The sequence below is a fragment of the Carcharodon carcharias genome, chromosome 21 (genome assembly GCF_017639515.1).
Source record: "Carcharodon carcharias isolate sCarCar2 chromosome 21, sCarCar2.pri, whole genome shotgun sequence".
NCBI classification, from domain to species: Eukaryota; Metazoa; Chordata; class Chondrichthyes; order Lamniformes; family Lamnidae; genus Carcharodon; species Carcharodon carcharias.
Genome location: NC_054487.1, coordinates 70,325,235 through 70,342,748, shown reverse-complemented (window position 1 = coordinate 70,342,748; position 17,514 = coordinate 70,325,235). Strand labels below are relative to the sequence as shown.

General features: G+C 41.1%; 1 protein-coding gene across 4 annotated transcripts in view; it reads left to right on the top strand.

Moving 5' to 3' along the window:
- frs2a (fibroblast growth factor receptor substrate 2a) overlaps positions 1-17,514 on the top strand; it is a 100,114-nt gene that overhangs the window by 27,902 nt on the left and 54,698 nt on the right. The window contains exon 1 of one of the 4 annotated variants that reach the window (XM_041216239.1): positions 17,381-17,400. The exons of the other annotated variants lie outside the window; for them this stretch is intronic. The gene's annotated coding sequence lies outside the window, so the exon portion shown is untranslated. Of the gene's footprint in view, positions 1-17,380; positions 17,401-17,514 lie in introns of those variants that run through there. 4 annotated transcript variants of the gene reach the window in all.

Sequence of the window (17,514 nt, the reverse complement as noted above, 5' to 3'; positions counted from 1 at the left end):
ACTCTCGTTCCTTTTACGAGTGGGAACAGTTTCTCCCTATCTATTCTGTCCAGCCCCCTCATGATTTTGAATACCTCTATCAAATCTCCTCTTAGCCTTCTCCTCTCCAAGGAGAACAGCCCCAACAACTCCAATCTATTTTCATAACTTTCTCCATAAATTTCTCATCCCTGGATCCATATTCATAAACCTCTTGTGTACTCTCCAATGCACTCATGTCCTTCCTAAAGTGTGGCACCCAGAACTGTACACAATATTCCAGCTGAGATCTAACTAACGTTCTATACAAGTTCAGCGTAACCTCCTTGCTCTTGTACTCTGTGCTCCTGTAATAAAGCCTAGGGTGTATGCTTTATTAACTCTCCACCTATCCTGCTACCTTCAATAACTTATGCACATGTACACTCAGGTCCCTCTGCTCCTGCGCACTTTTTCGAGTTGTGCTCCTTATTTTATATTGTCTGCCCATGTTCTTCCTACCAAAATAAATCACTTCACACTTCTCCACATTGAACTTCATCTGCCACCTATCTGTCCACTCCACTAACTTGCCTCTGTCCTTTGGAAGTTCTATACTGTCCTCCTCACAGTTTACAATGTTTTCAAGTTTTGTATCATCCATAAACTTTGAATTTTCCCCCTGCATACCAAGATTTAGATCATTAATATATATCAGGAAACGCAAGGGTCCCAATACTGACCCCTGGGGAACTCCACTACAAACTTTCCTCTAGCCTGAAAAATATCCATTAACCATTACTCGCTGTTTCCTAGTACTCAGCCAATTTTATATCCACGTTGCTACTGTCCCTTTTATTCCATAAGCTACAATTTTTCTCGTCTGTTGTGCGGCACTCTATCGAATGCCTCGGAAGTCCATGTATACCACATCAACATCATTACCCTCATCGACCCTCTCTAATACCTCCTCAAAAAACTCCAAGTTAGTTAAACATGATTCTCCCTTAAGAAATCCATGCTGGCTCTTCCTAATCAGCCCACAGTTTTCCATGTGACTATTTATTCTATCACGAGTAATTGTTTCTAGAAGCTTAATGGAGGTTAGGTAGGTGTGAAGACGGAGGGGTTTAGGGAAGGAATTGCAGAGTTAGAGCTCAGGCAGGTGAAGGCACGACCACCAGTGGTGAAAAAGTTAAATTTGGCATGCTCAGGGAACCAAAATTAAAGAAAAACAGCTATCGGAGGATGGTGGGACTAGAGGAGATAGCGAGGGGTAATTTACAGAAGACAGTTCCAAACTTCTCCCATCCTTTGTGTGAAGAAGTGTTTCTTAATGTAACTCTTGAAAGGATTTCAGACTATTGTTAGATTTTTAGACTATGATCCTAGCCCTAGACTCCACAACCAGCAAGAAGTGTTTCTCTCTATCTACCCTATCAGTTTTCATTATTCTCCTCAAAACTTTTATCGAGTTACCCCGATCCTTCGAAATTCCAGGAAATACAACACTTGTTTATGTCTCCATAGCTATGTCTCTGTCATGTTTAACGTATTAATGTTACCTTAGTGAGGAGTCAGCTCTGTCATAAATGCTCAAAAAATAATCAGCAAACTGATGGAAGGTGTAATCAACAATGCTATCAAGTAACACTTAGTCAGGAATAACCTACTCAGGTTGCTCAGTTTGGGTTCTGCCGTGACCGCTCAGCTCCTGACTTCATAACAGCCTTTGTCTAAACATGGACAAAAGAGCTGAACTCAAGGGGAGGTGAGAGTGACTGCCCTTGACATCAAGGCAGAATTTGACCAAGTGTGGCATCAAGGAGCCCAAACAAAACTGAAGTCAATGGGAATCAAGGGTGGGGTGGTGGGGGAAAATCTCTCCACTTGTTGGAGTCATACCTAGCACAAAGGAAGAGGGTTGGTGGAGTCAGAGTATATTTCTGCAGGAAAGACTCAGGGCGATGTCCTAAGCCCAACCATCTTCAGCCGCTTCATCAATGACCTTTCTTCCAACATTAGGTCGGAAGTGGGAATGTTCTCTTATAATTGCACAATGTTCAGCACCATTCGCAACTCATCACATACTGAAGCAGTCTGTGTTCATATGCAGCAAGACCAGGACAACGTTCAGGGGCTTGGGCTGATAAATGGCAAGTAGAGTCTGCATAAGTGCCAGGCAATGACCATCTCCAACAAGGGAGAACCTAACCATACCCCCATGACATCTGATGGCATTACCATTGCTGCTGAATCCACTACTATCAACATCCTTGTGGTTACCATTGACCAAAAAGTGAACTGGACCAGCTATATAAATACTGTGACCTGCTCCTGTAGCCAAAAACTGGGAATTTTGAAGTGTGTAACTCACCACCTGATTTCCCCAAAGCCTATCTACCATTTACAAGGTACAGGTCAGGAGTGTGATGGAATGCTCTCCACCTGCCTGGATGAGCGTAGCTCCAACAATACTCAAGAGGCTTGACACCATCTAGGACAAAGCAGCCCCCTTGATTGGCAACCCATCCACCAATTTCAGCATTCACTCCCTCCACCACCTACACACAATGGCAGTCTGTACTATGCACTGCAACAACTCAAATGTTCTTTTGACACTTGGGAGCACAACAACCTTCAAGTTCTTCTCCAAGCCACACACCATCCCAACTTGGAACTGTATCTCCGTTCCTTCACTGGTGCCGAATCAAAATCCTGAAACTCCTTTCCTAACAGCACTATAGGTCTACCTGCAACACATGGACAGTAATGGTTCAAGAAGGTGATTCACCACCGCCTCCTCAAGGGCAATTAGAGATGGGTAGCAAATGCTGGCCTTGTCAGCAATGCCTACATCCCATGAAAGAATAAAATAACATCTAGGATAGAAGGAAGAGAAGCCAAAATTTGTGGGCCATGTAGAATGAATGACATGTCTTGTAAAGGGAGTGTAAGTAATTAGGCACTAGTTTTCATAAAAACTGACCTTATGGGTGGCAATCTCTAGATCATTTTCTGTGCCATGCGTGACTATTAATATTGGTTCAATGGCAGCACTCTTCTCTCTGAGTCAGAAGAACGTGGATTCAAGTCCCATTCCAGAGACGTGAGCACCTAACCTAGGCTGACATTCCAGTGCAGTACCAAGGGTGTACTTAGTTATCTTCAGATAAACGGAGTTTAACTAAGGCTTTTTTTTATATCATAGTGGACATGAAAGACCCCATTCCACTGTTTGAAGAGCAACAGTTGGGTATTCCAAATGTCATGACTGACACTTATCCCTAAACCAACATTGTTAAAACAAATTGTCCAGGCATTTATGTAATTGTTGTTTGTGAGACCTTGCTATATGCAAGTTGGCTGCCACGTTTGCCTGCATTACAACAGTGACTGCATTTCAGTAATGATTAACTGGCCATGGAATGCCCTAAGGACGTGATAAGCAAATCATTCTCTTTAATGTGCTGGACAGATTAAGGAGGGAAAGATTAGGAAGGTCATCGCATGAGTCCAGAGCTGATGCTGTGCTGAGGGTTCACTGCCTTGGGGTGTTGCAGTGAGTTCTGGAATAAGGAAAGGTGATACATGTGGGACTGCCTTAAGCTCAACTGACACAGTGTTAATAACCTTGCAGAAAAGATAGAGCACTGAGGGAATATTTAAATTGATATGCTGAGGGTGGAAAAAGCCCATGAGAGAACAAGATTGATTATGCAGTGGGGGTAGAAGGACAATACTTAGCATTTTAAACATTGCCACTCTCATGGTTCTGGGATCTGATTAGGCCTTGACTAACAGCTTCTTGGAAGGTAAAATGGCTCTGGAATCTGATTTGTTTTTTGTTCTGGTGTCATTAAATTTCAGTTATGGTTTGATATTGTGATTTCACAGAACATAGAGAAGTTTTATGGATTTTTACAATGGATATTGGCTTTAAAAATGATGTAGCATATATGGCAAGTAAATAGAAGAAAAATTATGTAGAATGTAAAATTGATTCCTTACATGAAACAGTGAAGGCTAATGTGCACATATTTTGAACTGCAGTTGCACTAGAGATCTATGTATCCATTACCACGATGAAAATCCCTTCAGCAAGGATTAAGAGGAACATTCATTAGTTGTCTTGACTAAATACACTGAATAATTGATTTAAAGTTCCAAAGTAAGGTTTTGGCTCTTTTTCAAAAATATGATGCATTGTAAATTTGAGACTTGCTGCTCCATTGTGTTGTGTTTCAGGTTAAGGTGTCCAAATGAATGTTTGTTCTTACAAAAGGCATTTTCACATGGTTACTGCTGGAGTATATTGAATGGTAAATGTAAGCTATTAAGTGTCCTTGTGCTTATAATCATCCTTATTATGGGTTGAGTCAAATTGTAAAAAATCTTCTTTAATTAATGGAAAATTGTGGAAAATGGTGGATTTTAAATTGTCACTTGGTAGTGCAGAACTTGAGAGTATTGCTGTAAAAAGAGACATGCTGTCGAAAGTTTTTAGTTTTGCACTTATCAATACAGAATTGCAAGAATACCAAATTTCAAAGTGAACAACAATTTATACTGCATTGGCAAAGAGTGCTGATTGATTGGCAAGTGGACCCTGGTCGAGGTGATGCCATAGAGAATGAACCAGGCAACAGTTACTCCCAATCTTTTGTTTAAATTCAAACCAGGCAAGTCAACTCTGGCCGAGGTGTTACCATGGGGAATGCCCTAGAAGAACATTGTTCCCAAGCTTTTGTTTAGTTGAGGAAAGGTCAATGCCTGGATATGTTCTTTTTGTTTACAGAGGGTAGGGCCCTGCATGTGAAGGTACGTAGTTTCTAGCAAATGTAAGTGAGCCCCATTGCGAGCCCGACTGATGATCTAAAATTGGTTGCCAGGATTGTTAACTAAGTGCAACCCAATCTCAGAATCACTTCGGATGTTGGATTCTATGTTCTGAGTTTTGCAAGCACGGTTTGGTTGAGTACGGTCTGTAACAACAGCACTTAGACAAACAACTGAAAGGATGTGCTGTTTGATACAATCCACCAGTCATTTTGACAAGTGGTCTACATTTCTGGCATTACACCAGCACTTTAATTCATACACCACATTATCATTTGTGTGATAGGCAGAATGTATTTATGGCTTGACGGCATCATCCTGTTAGTGGAGAATACCATTCATGTTGCTACTACATAACTGTTCAAATTTTTGAGACAACTCACCCTTCCAGGGTAATTTGAGGTAGACTGGGCATTTCTCAGGGCTGAAAGTGGAGGCCTTAGACCCATTTGTGAGTTTGTGTGATTTATACCAAGCAGTGGTCTGATCGGGGTAACCATTATTTTGCAGGTAGTTTTGATGTGCCCTATTTCATTTTCAAGCTTGCATGATGATCAAATGGCTTGGGTTCTATTTACAAGTTTGTCAATAAGGCCAATCTTCTAGCACGTGGAACTGAAGGAGTCCCAACATGTATATTGAATTTCAGTGCCGTTGTGATGCCAGTTATGTAGGCAATATGTCCCAACGACTAGTGGATTGTATCAACCAGCATGCCTCTTCAGCTTTCACAATAGGCAGAATACAGACCGTACTGAACCAGCCCATGCTTTCAAAACTCAGAACATAGAAACACGTCTAATGTTGGATCCTGCGACTGGGCAGCACTTACTTAACAATCCGGATTGTGCTAAGAGTTCCACTAACAGCCAATTCAAGATTATTAGTCAGGCTTGCAATGGGGCTCACATACGCTTGCTGGATATCTTCACACAGAGGGCTCTACCCTCTATAAACACAAAGAACATGTCCAGGCATTGCTTCTTTTTCAACTAAACAAAAGTTTGTCAGACAACGTTTCCCTTTGGCATTCCCCATGGCAATGCTTCAACCATTCAGAGTCTAATTGCCAACCAATCAGCACCCTTTTCTTATGCAGCATGAATTGTTGTTCCCTTTGAAATTTGGCACCCTTGCGATTCTGTCCTGATGAGTGCAAGATAAAAGCTTCAACACCTTGTCTCTTTTTACAAAATACACAGTGGATTTTATTCTATTTTGTGGGAACTACATGTTAATTTGTGACTGCATCATTTAAATTAATTGTTGCAGAAAGCAATTTTTAACTGCAGCCATTATGTGGTGAAAATACTATAGATATTTGGGTAAATATGCTTGAGGGTATTGAAATGCAGTTTTCATTGGTATTCTATTTGCAAAGTTATATCCAAGTTATACTATCTCAATGACTGTGTTCAGCTCTGGATTAGTTTCTGTACCTCAGTCATAAGACGGATACTGTTGAGCTAAATATAAAGATAGAACTATGGCCAGCATAAGCATGGCAATAGGATGAGCACTTTTAAACTGCTACCTTTTGTTAGAATCCATGATCAAGGAGGTTATAGCAGGATACTTAGAAAATCATAATTTGATCAGGGAGAGTCAACATGTTTGTGAAAGGGAAAGTGCGCTTAACTAATTTATTAGAGTGTTTTTGAGGAAGTAACAAGCAAGGTGGATAAAGGGGAATCTGTACTTGGATTTCCAGAAGGCATTTGATAAGATGCCACATCAAAGATTACTACACAAGACAAGATTATATGGTGTAGGGGATAACATATCAGCATGGATAAAGGATTGGTTAACTAACAGGAAGCAGAGAGTAGGGTTAAATGGGTCTTTTTGGGTTGGCAAGCTGTAACAAGTGGAGTGCCACAGGGATCAGTACTGGGGCCTCAAGTATTTACAATCTACATCAATGACTTGGATGGAGGGGCTGAATAAGAACATAAGAAATAGAAGCAGGAATAGGCCATTCGTCCCCTCAAGCCTGCCCTGCCATTCAATAAGATCATGGCTGATCTGCCCCAGGCCTCAACTCCTCTTTTGTGCCAGCTCCTTATCGCCCTCAGCTCCCCGAGATTTCAAAAATCTGTTTACCTCCTCTTTAAATACTTTGTGATCTAGCTTCTACAACTCTCTGGGGTAGAGAATTCCAGACATTCACTACCCTCTGAGAGAAGAAATTCCTTCGCATCTCAGTTTTAAATGAGTGTCCCCTTATTCTGTAACTATGTCCCCTGGATCGAGATTCTCCCACTAGTTGAAACATCTTCTCAACATCTACCTTGTAAAACCCCCTCAGAATCTTGTACCTTTCAGTAAGATCACCTCTCATTCTTCTAAACTCTAATGAATAAAGGCCTAACCTGTTTAGCTGTTCTTTATAAGTCAACCCCTTCATCCCAGGAATCAGCCTAGTGAATCTCTTTTGAACTGCCCCCAATTCCAGTTTATCCTTTAGTATGTATGTATTATATAATAATAATTATTATTATTATAATAATGTATGGTAGCTAAATTTGCCAATTACACCAAGATAGGTAGGAAAGTAGGAAAGTGAGTGGGCAAAAATTTGGCAGATGGAGTATAATGTGGGAAAATGTGAACTTGTTCACTGTGGCAGGAAGAAAGAAAAGCAGTATACGATTTAAATGGAAAGAGATTGCAGAACTCTGGTACAGAGGGATCTGGGTGTCCTGGTACATAATCACAAAAAGTTAGTACGCAGGTATGGCAAGTGATTAGGAAGGTATATGAAATGTTGGCATTTATTGCAGGGGAATGGAATATAAAAGCAGGGAAGTTTTACTGCAGCTTAATAGGCATTGATGAAACCACATCTGGAATACTGTGTACAGTTTTAGTCTCCTTATTTGAAAAATGTATAATTGTGTTAGAAGCAGTTCAGAGAAGGCTCACTCAACTCATTCCTGGGATGAGGGGCTTATCTTATGAAGAAAGATTGAACAAGTTGGGCCTATACCCATTGGACTTTAGAAGAATGAGAGGTGATCTTATTGAAACATATAAGATCCTGAGAAGGTTTGATAGGGTGGATACTAGGAGGATGTTTCCTCTTGTGGGAGAGACCAGGACCAGGGAATACAGCTGAAGAATAAGAGGTCTGCCAATTAAGAGGGAGATGAGAAATGTTTTCTCTCAACTGGTGGTTAGTTTGTGGACTTCTCTCTCCCAGAAAGCAGTGGAGGCTGAGTCATTGAATTTATTCAAGGTAGAGTTAGATAGATTTTGGATGGACAAGGGAGTCGAGAGTTATGGGGCAGACAGCAAAGTGGGGTTGAGACCACAACCAGATCAGCCATGATATTATTGATGGCGAAGAAGGCTTGAAGGATTGAATGGCCTACTCCTACTCCTGTTCCTAGATCCTATGTTTCTGTGTTTGTCAGGATATGTTGTTATCTGGTTTTATACCTTTGCTTTCTCTCAGCTATCCACTTGTGTGACCCAGTAGCTTCCCTTTGCTTTCATGTACAGGAGATGACCTTTGATGATCATATCTGTTTTTTTTCCCCTATTTCTCACATTTCTAAAAGCTCCATTTTCTTGAGCTATATTCCTGACCTGTAACTATTGTACTTGGAGGAGTTAGAAAATTGTGCCATGGATAACATATTAGCATTGATGCCATCTTGTTCTGATGGTGGATTCTTTATGCCCTTTAAAGCCATGCTAAGCTGCACATATTTGCGGAGTTTGACCTAGTCCAATAGATCAATTCCACATTGCAATATTCCTGGAATATAGGAGCCCTGTCCAAATATGAGCACTTTTTGGGGGCTGCAGAAAATTAGTTCATTGAGTATTTTATCCCTACCAAAGATGTATTTGGTTCTGTTTCTTCACTGGGGAGCAAATGCCAAGTAGCAGGTAGTGTGTGTTCAATGTTGATAATTATTAGGCAGATTATTCCAACAAAGTTTAAGGGTTATTCTCACATTTCTGTTAATGATAGCTAATGATAACTGGTAGCCTTTAAGGGTACCCATTACTATGGACTATTTGACTTTTCTTTACCAGTTGCTTGATTTTGGATAAAGTGGGATCTGCATTTTTTAAGCCCCCCCCCCCCGATAGTCACAGTTAACATGGGCCTTCATAGTCCTAAAGGCATCTTATAGAGACTGTATTTTTTCAATTGAAAAACCAAAGTGAAGATCTACAGCCCATTGTATAGGCTACCAAGATTGAAAGATGTCAAAGATCATGTCAGTAAATGAAAAACAGTGATTATTTAGGTCATATAGTTCAGCTTTCTTTTAAAAGCCTGAAGACTGCGTGAGGAAAGTAGTTGAGCAGCTTTATAGTTCTTTAAGCAAAATTAGTTTGATTAGGAGGTACTGTGATGATCCTTGATTTCAACATTGAGGTTCTAGAGAGGAGAAAGATAGTGTAGGATGGTGTATTTGTGTTGAGGGACAAAATGGGAAAGTTCAAAGGAGAGTATACTAAAATGTAAAGTTGAGAGGAAAGACAAATTAGGCAATGGAGGGAGAGAAAAGCTTAAGACAAGAGGTGAGAAAGTGTTCCCCTGACCGACAGAGAGCTTCTTTTCTGTATCCTGTAAAGGAGACATGTTGGAAGAGCAGTTTTCAAATCCTTACAGATTTGGTCATGATAGAGTATTTTGAGTTGTTTAAAATAGAGTTGTTTGCACAAAACAGGAAATTGATCTTCACATGAGAGGGCAGGAGTTCAATTTGAGGTCAGAGAAGGGAGTCAGAATGTGGGTGATGAACCAACAATGAAGAAAAGTAGATTATTTGGCACAAGCAAAGTCCATTTTTTTTCAAACAAAACTTTCCACATACTTTCTTTCCCATGCTCTTTTATTCTAGAACTAAATTAAGATATTGCTTCAGTACCTTGAAAACTTTTAACACAATCAAAAAGCTTCTATAGAGCTGGAAATGACCAGGAATCTGCCTTTTCCCCTGGCAGGTTTGTGAAGATGAGTGCAATAAATGTAAAGCTGTGCTCCGGCTCACACCCCCTACCTCCACACCATATCTTGGGATACGTAACCATTTGCTTCCTTACTGGAAAATATTAAGCAAAAACACATGAATTTATTAATGACTGGGTGAATATTTTTGGGGTGATGACCGTGTGGAACAAAGTAGCAAACTTAAAAAAAAATGCCTGGATTGGAGTCCTTTGTTGGACGATATGTCGGTACAAAGGCAAACGTGTACATTTTTAACGGTATATTTTTAAAAGCATATTTCTGTTTATTCATCATTTCATTTTTGTATTTTGGGTTTGCCAAAGTTGTTTGATGTTTGTCTTGACTTTGGATTGCCACGGGATTGAGTGCAATGCATAATTCTTGAATAACGCATTCACAGACTGACATTTTAGCTGATGACCTTTCTATATCTGAGCCTATTGTGAATGAGAAGAAATGTCATATATCCCCTTTCCCTAAGTTTTATTACGATCAGTAGAACTTTTGGAGACGCTGGCAGATTTCCCATGCCATTGCTCACAAAGAAAAATATTTTTTAAAAAATAACTACATAAACTTGTGCCCCATATCACTACTTAAGTAAAAGGTTTTTAAAATTCATTCATGGGTTGTGGGCATTGCTGGCAATGGCAGCATATATACCATCCCTAATTGCCGTTGAGAAGTTGGTAGTGAATCGCTTTCTTGCACTGCTGCAGTCTGTTTGATGATGGTACTTCCACAGTGCAGTTCGGTAGGGAGATCCAGGATTTTGACACAGTATGATGAAGGATTAGCAATATAGAATCACAGAATCATAGATTTGTTACGGTGCAGAAGGAAGCTATTCAGCCCATCATGTCTGCACCAGCTCTCCAAATGAGCATTATGACTCCATGCCATTCTCCTGCCTTTTCCTGTGACCCCACACATTGTTTCTACATAAATAATCATCTAACGCCCTCTTGAATGCTTCGATTGAACCTGCCTCCACCACACTTCCAGGAAGTGCATTCCAGACTCAAACCACTCCGAGTGAAAATGTTTTTTCTCACATCACGTTTGCTTCTTTTGCAAATCACTTTAAACCTGTGCCCTCTCGTTCTCTATCCTTTTATGAGCAGGAGCAGTTTCTCCCTATCTACTCTGTCCAGCCCCCTCATGATTTTGAACATCTCTATCAAATCTCCTCTTAGCCTTCTCCTCTTCAAGGAGAACAGTCCCAACTTCTCCAATCTATCTTCATAACTGAAGTTTCTTATTCTTGGAACCTTTTTGTAAACCTCTTCTGCACTCTCTCCAATGTGTTCACATCCTTCCTAAAGTGTGTTGCCCAGAACTGAGCACAGTACTCCATCTGAGGTCTAACTAGTGTCCTATACAAGTTCAGCACAACCTCCTTGCTCTTGTACTCTGTGCCCCGCTTAATAAAGCCTGGCATACTATATTTTTTTTATTATTCGTTCATGGGATGTGAGTGTCACTGGCTAAGCCAGCACTTATTGCCCATCCCTAATTCCTAATTGCATTTAAGAGTCAACCACATTGCTGTGGGTCTGGAGTCACATGTAGGCCAGACCAGGTAAGGGCAGCAGATCTCTTTCGCTATAAGACATTAATGAACCAGATGGGTTTTTACAACAATCTGCCATGGTTTCGTGGTCATCACGAATTTTAATTCCAGATTTTTATTGAATTCAAATTTCACTATCTGCCGTGGTAGGATTCGAACCTGGGTCCCCAGAGAATTACCCTGGGTCTTCTGGAATACTAGTCCAGTGACAATACCACTAGGCCTCCTTCCCCATGCTTTATTAACTGCTCTCTTCACCTGTCCTGCCACCTTTAATGACTTATGCACATATACATCCAAGTCCCTCTGCTCCTACACACCTTTGCAAGTTGTGCCCCTTATTTTATATTGCCTCTCCATATTCTTTCTACCAAAATTAATCACCTCACACTTCTCTGCATTGAACTTCATCTGCCACCTATCTGTGCACTCCACTAACTTGCCTATGTCATTTTGAAGTTCTACACTCCTCTCTTAACAGTTTAAAATGCTTCCAAGTTTTGTTTCATCCTCAGACTTTGAAATTGTCCCCTGCATATCAAGATTTAGATAATTTATTTATATCAGGAAACGCAAGGTCCCAAAGGGGACTCCACTACGAACCTTCCTTTACCCTGAAAAATATCCATTAACCATTACTTGCTGTTTCCTATTACTCAACCAATTATGTATCCATGTTGAAATTGTCCCTTGTATTCCATGGGCTATAACTATTTTTCCAAGTCAGGAAGATGTATGGTTAGAGGTGAGCTTGGAGTTGGTAGTGTTCCCATGTGCCTGCTGTCCTTGTCTTTCTGGCTGGTAAAGATTGCTGGTTCGAGAAGCCTGCTGAGTTGCTGCAGTGCATCTTGGACATGCTGTACATTGCAGCCATTGTGCTCCAGTGGTGGAGAGAGTGAATGTTTAAGGGAATGGATGGAGTGACAGGCTGTTTTGTCCCAGATGATATTGGACTTCTTGAGTGTTGTTGGAGCTGCACTCATCCAGGCAGGTGGAGAGTATTCCATCATATTTGTGTCTTGAAGATGGCGGACAGATTTTGGGGAGTTAGGTGTTGAGTCATTCACTGGAGAATACTCAGCGGCATGCACCTCCACTTCTGAACTTTTATGATGGATGGGTGAAACAGCTGAAGATGGCTAGACTTAATATACTACCCTGAGGAACTCTGCAGTAATGTCCTTAGGAGTTCTTCAGAATGTTCTCTCCAGCAAGGGCTCACTGCTTCCCGGTCCTTGATGATCTCACCTCCATGCTTGGCTCTCAACGGGGTGAGCCGTTGAGTGCTTGGACCTCAGATCGTTTTGACAGTGCTGATGAAACCACGCATATTGTTGGTGTCTCCAAGTTGTTGGAACTCCTGTGCTGTTTCTACCCACCATTTATTCTTTATGTCATGGATTTTATGCTGTACCATTGCCTTCAGCTGACTGTAAGACTGCTACTTTTATCTTGAGGTGTGGTGAAGTTTCATGTCTGCAAAAGCTTTGCACTTATACTCAATTAAGTCCTGTATCTCTTGGCCATTTTTGTCAAACTATTCACAATGTTTCCTGGTAGAGAGATCAAGGACCTCCTCATAGGTGCTTGTTATGGCAGACGTTAGGGTCGACCAGGCACTATGGGTACACTGTAGCTCCCGTGGCTAGTGTTGAAGTGAGCCTCTGATTGAGAAGGCCCTCCTTGGTGTGACCTTTGAGGCCTTCGATGTTAATTTTCTTGCGATATTGCTTCTGTTGCCTCCACTGTTTGGGGGCCAGGCTGATGGAACTGGTAGGTCGGATAAGGCAATGATCTGTCCAGCAGTCATCAGTACCTGTCATAGTGCAGGTAATGTGGACATCTCTGCAGTCCCTGGCTTGAACGATGACGTAGTCGAGCAAGTGCTTGTGTTTGGAACATGGGTATTGCCATAAATGAGGTCTTCTGCATGTCGCACTGGTGGTGCAGGGTGTTGGTTATGACGAGGTCATGTTCTAGATATTTTGTCAGGCGGAGGACTCTAGTGGAGTTTCCTTTCCGCAATTCTTTCCTGCCTGTTGCACCCTTCCAGAAATTCACATCCTTCATGACTTTGGTGTTGAAATCTCCAAGGAGGATCAGGCTAGGGATTGTTCAAGAATGCATCCTTGGCCTCATCTGCCCCAAGTGTAGGAATGTATGCGCTGTTGACGGTGGCATGCTGATTCCTCGTTGGGGTGTGCCTGGGACTAAGGTCATGGTTTACTGGGCAACAGTGAAGTTTGCACACCACCCCCCCCACCACACACACACACACACACACACACACACACACACACACACACACACACACACACACACACACACACACATGCTTTAGTGACTTGGACAACTTACCACAGGCACCTCAAAGTCCTGGAGAAGTACCACCAGCAGTACCTTCACAAGATCCTCCAAATCTGGTGGCAAGAATGACGGTCCAAGAGCAGTGTCCTCTCCCACGCCAACATGCCTAGCATTGAGGTGCTAATTACTTCAAAACAGTTCTGCTAGGCAGGACATGTTTTTTGTATGCCTGACTCCAGACTCCTGAAGCAACTGTTCTACTCAGAACTCAGTCGTGGAAAGAGACTCCCAAGGGGACAGCAGAAATGCTTGAGGGATGGCCTCAAAGCATTCATGAAGAGATCAAACATCTTCCCTGACTCATGGGAGACCCTGCTTGTGACTGTCCAAAATGAAGAAGGTTTATTTGTGATGGCACCAGACACCTGGAGAGACTTTGGAGCATGCAGAGGGGAAGTTAAGTTAAGGGAGAGAGCACACAAACCTCCAACCACCTCATCTGCCCGACCCTTCAGGCACCACCAGTTCCGCAAGTGGCACAGTTTGCAGATCATACATTGGACTTATCTCAGAACCCATTGAACCAGAGTCATCCTCTATCCTGAGGGACTGCCTAAGAAAAAAGAATCCTGGATGGCCTTCCATCCAACGTACATTCTGTAGCTTCACCAGGTTGGCACCACATCTTTGGATACATCTGGTGCTGCCCCTTGCATGCATTCTTCATGCCTTGTTGAATCAAGTTTGATAATAATAGTACAATGAGAGATATTCCAGATTATGAAGGTACAGATTGTGGTGGAATACAGTGCAGTTGCTGCACATGGCCCCTGGAGTCACATGGATGCCCAGTTTTAAGTTGATGGATCTGTTCTGAATCTATCCCCATAGCACAGAACTGGTGCTGTACAACACTGTGGAAGGTGTTCTCAGTGTAAGACGGGCTTTGGGTCCTCAAGGACTGTGCGGTGGTCACTCTTGCCAGTACAACAGATACAACTGCGACAAGCAGATTGGTGAGGACAAGATCAGGTAGGTTTTTCCCTCGCGTTAGTTCTCTCACTGCCTGCAGCTATGTCTTTCAGAACTTGGCCAGCTTGGTCAGTAATGGTGCTATTGAGCACACTTGGCGATGGACCCTCACCCAAAGTACGTTCTGTACCTCAGTGCTTCTTCCAAGTGGTGTTCAGTATGAAGGAGTACTGATTTAACAGTAAATGAGTGATAATCACAAGACGATTTCCTTGTCCATGTTTGAGCCTGATGGTTTGAGACTTCATGGAGCCTGGAGTCATTGTTAAGGACTCTAGGGCAACTCCCTTCTAACTGTATACCCACTGGTGGGTCTGTCCTAGACATACCAGTGATGGTGATGGAGTATGGAACATTGGCTAAAAGAGATGATTCTGAGAATATGGCTATGTCAGACTGTTCCTTGGATTAGTCTCTGAGACAGCACTCCTAATTTTGGCACAAGTCCCTAGAGTTAGTGAGGAGAAATTTGCAAAAATCATGTCCTATTCAGTGCCTAGGTCAATGCTCGGTGCTTGTATTTTGTTGCAGTGGTTTAGTACAACCGAGTGACTTGTTAGACTGTTTCAGAAGAATCAACTAAGTGACTGTTTCTCATATATGCCTGCTAAGGATGGTGGATTTTCTCCCCTAAATGGCACTAATGAGCCAGATGGGTCAGCCGATCATTACATGGTCACCATTACTGATACTTTATTCCAGAATTTTTTTCCATTCATTAACTGGATTTAAGTTTCACAGGCCTTTATTACTAGTCTAGTAGCATAACCACTTATAGTATACACCTGGCAGTTCTGTTATTCCCCTCAATGTTGTATTTATTCATTATTATTAGTTCGTGGTTGCCACAATTTTCCCCTTTTCCAAATTGTGTTTGTTGTCACCAAATAGATTCCATTGAAAGCATAAGTGTATGTACCGAAGCAGTAGCTAAACAGTGGTGTAGCGGAGATGCCAGGGACTGAGAATGAAGCAGTTGTGTGTGTTCAGATTAAGAGGTCAGACAGAGAGAGACCACTGGCCAGGAGAGGACACCTGTTGCACTGTCAGAGAGGTAGAGGTGTGTGTGTGGCTGTACAGAGGTGAGATGGAAGAGCAGTTGCTATTACTATTCAAAGACAATCCAGCATGTCCCTGCTTGGGTAAAGCACAAACAAGTTAACTTGCCAAAAATGTAATGGAGCCATGTTTCCATGATTTAGATGGACCAGTCAGATTGCTACATGGCAACTTGGTTTCACTGTTTTCATTAATATATAAGATGTTCAGCATAGTATTGAAGATGCGTCTTCTGGCATAAGAGGGAGTAAACCCTGAAGACCTGTCTGATCTACTGTCATTGCTTGCATGAATTTGAGATGCCATAAATTATGCATATAAAAGGTTATAACAAAGGATATTTTGCATGCCTTTTATATCTATGTACTGAATAAATATTAATTTTGCAGAAACTCATCATTGTTGCATATAAATGTGAGAGGTGTAGTGGTGTGTCGAAGGAGCGTTATAGGACAGTGAGACATTCACTGTCAAACTTGCTGAGTGCAAACTCTTCTAATTTGACAGATTTAACTCCTGCAAAGAACCTTTACCTGACTGTTTTAAATTTAGCGGTATTTAATTGTTCAGAACAATCTTTCATTTACTGACTTGTTAAAGAGGTGAATTAACAGACTAATTATAATCCAGGAGAATGTTTTCTTGGTAAAGAAAATCTTATTTTCCTTCATCACTATTTGAAATAAATAGTTGATTGAAGACCAGCGCAGACCTGCCTTGTTTTAAATTTGAATTCAAATGTATAATTGAGTCATTGCAGTGGGAGTCTGCAATGACCATAATTACTGTTTGAGGCAAATATATTTTTCTTTTAGTATAAAATATATTCACTTAACTGTATGAAATCAAAGGCAGAAAATGTTTTACCTTACTATATAATTTAACATCACCTTTGAATTTACTATGGCTAACCATAATGTTCACACGAGATTTCAAATTAAGTTAAATAATGCCAGGAGAATTTTGGCTATTTCCTAAAGCTGCGCATGTTTTTTTTTAAAAGAGAGAAATTTAAATTATCCAGCTTACCGTGCTAAATTTGTGCATAGTTTACCTCCAACTGCATTTCATTGCAGAAACCATTTTTGTCCTAACTAATTTTAAGTCTATAGTTAAGGTCTAAAGTCTCTTGCAAAAACCCTAGGAGGAAAGAAGATGTTCAATTTTTATAAATCCCTTTGCATTTCAGATTTCCAGCATCTGCAGTGTTTTTCAACAAAAATTGAGGATTGGTGGCACAGTCATATTGGATCAAACATTCCAGTAATTTTATTGTTTGATCTTATTTTCTCTGGTTGGATTGGTTGCCCATGGAATGTGGAGTATACTGTACCTCCATTCAATTAATTGGAACAGGCAGCTGCTAATGACACCATCCTTGTAGTGTTGCATATTTTAGCCATACATAACTTTGGATTTGATCTGAAGAAGATTTGAGTCACAGCCTTAATAGTTTCAGACGTGGTCAGAGCAACGCCAGCTATTTTCCTACAAAATAAATTGGTTGCAACACTTAAACAGAAAGCAAAATACCACAGATGCTAGAATTTGGACAGCAAAAACAGAAAAAAGACTGGAAATACTCAGCAGGTCAAACAGCATGTGTGGCAAAATGGAAGTCAGTCAGTCAGCGGTTCAGGTCTTAGCACTTGCTTAGGTAAACCAGTTTTTTTTTAATAAAGTTGTCATTTGTTTTTGATTATAGTTTGAGTGTGTGATGTACTCTTTCCTGTCTTAGCTGTGTGTCTTTTAAGCTGTTTTTACAATAGCA